The sequence below is a fragment of the Seriola lalandi genome, unplaced genomic scaffold, assembly GCF_002814215.2.
Source record: "Seriola lalandi dorsalis isolate HSWRI2012SDOR001 ecotype SW California unplaced genomic scaffold, Sedor1 jcf7180002053593, whole genome shotgun sequence".
Lineage (NCBI taxonomy): Eukaryota > Metazoa > Chordata > Actinopteri > Carangiformes > Carangidae > Seriola > Seriola lalandi.
In genome coordinates this window covers 7,285-10,083 of record NW_019524146.1, presented here as the reverse complement: position 1 = coordinate 10,083, position 2,799 = coordinate 7,285, and positions in this window count along the sequence as shown.

The window sequence follows — 2,799 nt, the reverse complement described above, 5'->3', positions numbered from 1 at the left end:
GGGGGGGGGGGGGGGGGGTTAAAGATTCAGAACAAAAAAGGTGGAGGAGGAGATTTTTAAACAAAATCTGAGAATCTAAGTTTTACCTGTAGTTGAGCAGAAACGCCATGAAGCTACTTTCCTTATATGGACTGAACTGCACCAGACGACACAGCTGCTGCAGATGTTTGACAGATCGACACAGTTTATACTTTTACATCACAACGTTTAGCTGAAGGATGGAGGAACCAGAGATAAATAAAAACAATTAACTGATCAAATTCTACTGTTTTTTATTCATACTCCATGACACTCAGTTGTTTTTACTTTGCACAGTGAAGTTTTTATAAATGTGATGAACTTTTAGTGGATTAAACTTCACCACCAACAAAGATTATTAAAACAATATATTATTAATACTATAAACATTCTGCATGAGGAGTACTTTTACTTTTGATACTTTAAGTACATTTTTCTGAAAGCTTTTATTTTTACATTAATTTTATGTTACAAAACAGGAAGTTTTCAATATTTAAAGTTAAAAGTGATATCTTCATGTAAAATCTGCCTCAGTTGCAGCTTTTCTAACCAGACTGAAGGTGTGAATGCTGCAGGTGAACTCGTGCAGCGTCTGACTGCAGTGAAGTGACAGCACCGGTTTACATCCCCGACCCTGCAGTCAGGCACAGCCGACATTGTCCACATTCTCCGGCTGGTTCGGGCCTGTTCGTGGAGCCGGAGGAGTGTCGGCCGGCCTCCTGCACCGCACGCTCACCCTGAGACTGATTTACATGCAACAGCTCTTGAGACCAAAAAAGGCGAGAAGACGAGGGAAACTTCCTGACTGGGTGGATGTCGCAGACTCTCTGGGAATCCTCTGCTCTTCCTGGGGATCTACATGCAGAGACTTGAACCCTGCAGCTCAGAGACATCATGTCGGCCTTTATCTCCGTCACAGTTACACTTCTAGTTTTGTGGCCTTGAGCAGACGATGAAGACACTGACTGACTGACGGGGATTAAATGCAGGTTTCAGGTTGTACAGGTTTAATTTGAATGGAAATGAGCTGAAACTAACAGCAGCTGAGAGGGACGGAGCGATTCATTCAGAGATGGAAAACGTGTTTGAAAAGTGGTTTGGGGTTTTATTGTCACAAGAAAAGAAGTAAATCAAGCTTCACAAGACTTTTTAAAACCTGTGTTATGAAGTGAATCATGTACTGACCTGCAGATTATTTTCTCATTAATCATTTTGTCCATTAAATGATGATGAAATAGTTGTAAAGTTTCCTTAAGACCAAGATAAAATCTCGTTCCTTTGTTTGAATCTAAAAAGTTTCTGTTAATTATCACAGAAGAAAAAGGAAAATTCTACAACCAGATTTTTGCTTCAAAAGGATTATCTTGTTAATCAATTATTATTTTTAATCTTGGTTTAAAATCAAAGAATTTTCTCTAAGTAGGTCAATATATCAAAAAAGGTCAAGAAACATGCAAAGATCATGTCACAGAGACTGAGTTTAACATGCTAAAATGACATATATTATTATATCATATATTATTATATGATATATACATGTACATGTGTCTGTGACCGTGTTTATACCATGATTCACTAACAGAGGAAAACAAGCTTTGGAAATAAGAGACTAAAATGACGGCAGAGTTCAGATTCAACACTTCAACTAGAATTTAAAAACTATGAAGTCATGAAGTAAAACTTTTGAACATCATCAGGGGAAAATATAAATATAAAGACCAGTGTGTGGTTTTACAAAAGCATGACCTGAATGAAACAAGTCGGATTATTGGGTCACTACAGTCGGATTATTGGGTCACTACAGTCTGATTATTGGGTCACTACAGTCTGATTACAGCAACGAATTTAAAAAAGAAAAAAAGGAAAAAGACAATTGGTTTTTTTTAGTTTCCAAACAGTTAACAAAATAAAATCTTAATCATGACGTTGTAAAGTCCTGGGATATTTTTTTCTGAACTATTTTTGCATCAATATCACAATGTAAAATGTACAAATACTCCATCACTGCAAGTCCTGTATTTAAAATCTTCACTCCTACAGAACAGGAAAGAAATTGAACGACCGTCAAACACATCAGTTTGTTTTTCTTCCTTTTTCTCTGAACGAGTCATTAAATGATTTTCATCTAAAGTCTGATTGTGTCCTCGGACAGATGCAGGTACAACGCTGGTGCAGGTGTTCACACTTCTGTTGCTGTGTAGAGTCAAGGTGATAATATCAATTAACCTTCAAGTATCATGTAGGAAGTCGATTACACTCCTCCAGCGCCCCCTGTAGGTGGAACATTAACTGTCTCTTAAAAAGAAAATAAACAACTCTCTGTAACGTCACTGTACTATGAATACAAGCTCATGACCTCCACTGTATACAGCAGTTTCTGTAGACTGCAATTTGAATTTATACTTTACTACTTCAGGTTTCAATTCCGGTTTTCAGCATGGTGTCGATCTTATTTATCAGCTCACTGACTTGTCTGTGGTTTTGTTTATCACAGTTATTAAACACATGGTATCTTCCTCCAGTCAGAGATCAGCTTCTTAAAGGAATCATCACATTTATCTTTGATGTATTCTTCAATCGACTCAATTTCAATAAGAGGAGAATCACAATTTTTGAATTAAATGGGTTTTAACTGCCATAAAATATATTTATGTTGTCATTTGATATTTTCTTATTTTGCACACATTATTTATATGATTTATTTTTATGAATTTTCTTCTATTTGTATTGGCTGTAAGCAGAACGTAGGAACTAAGTTTGCGCCTGTGTTGCACGGGGACA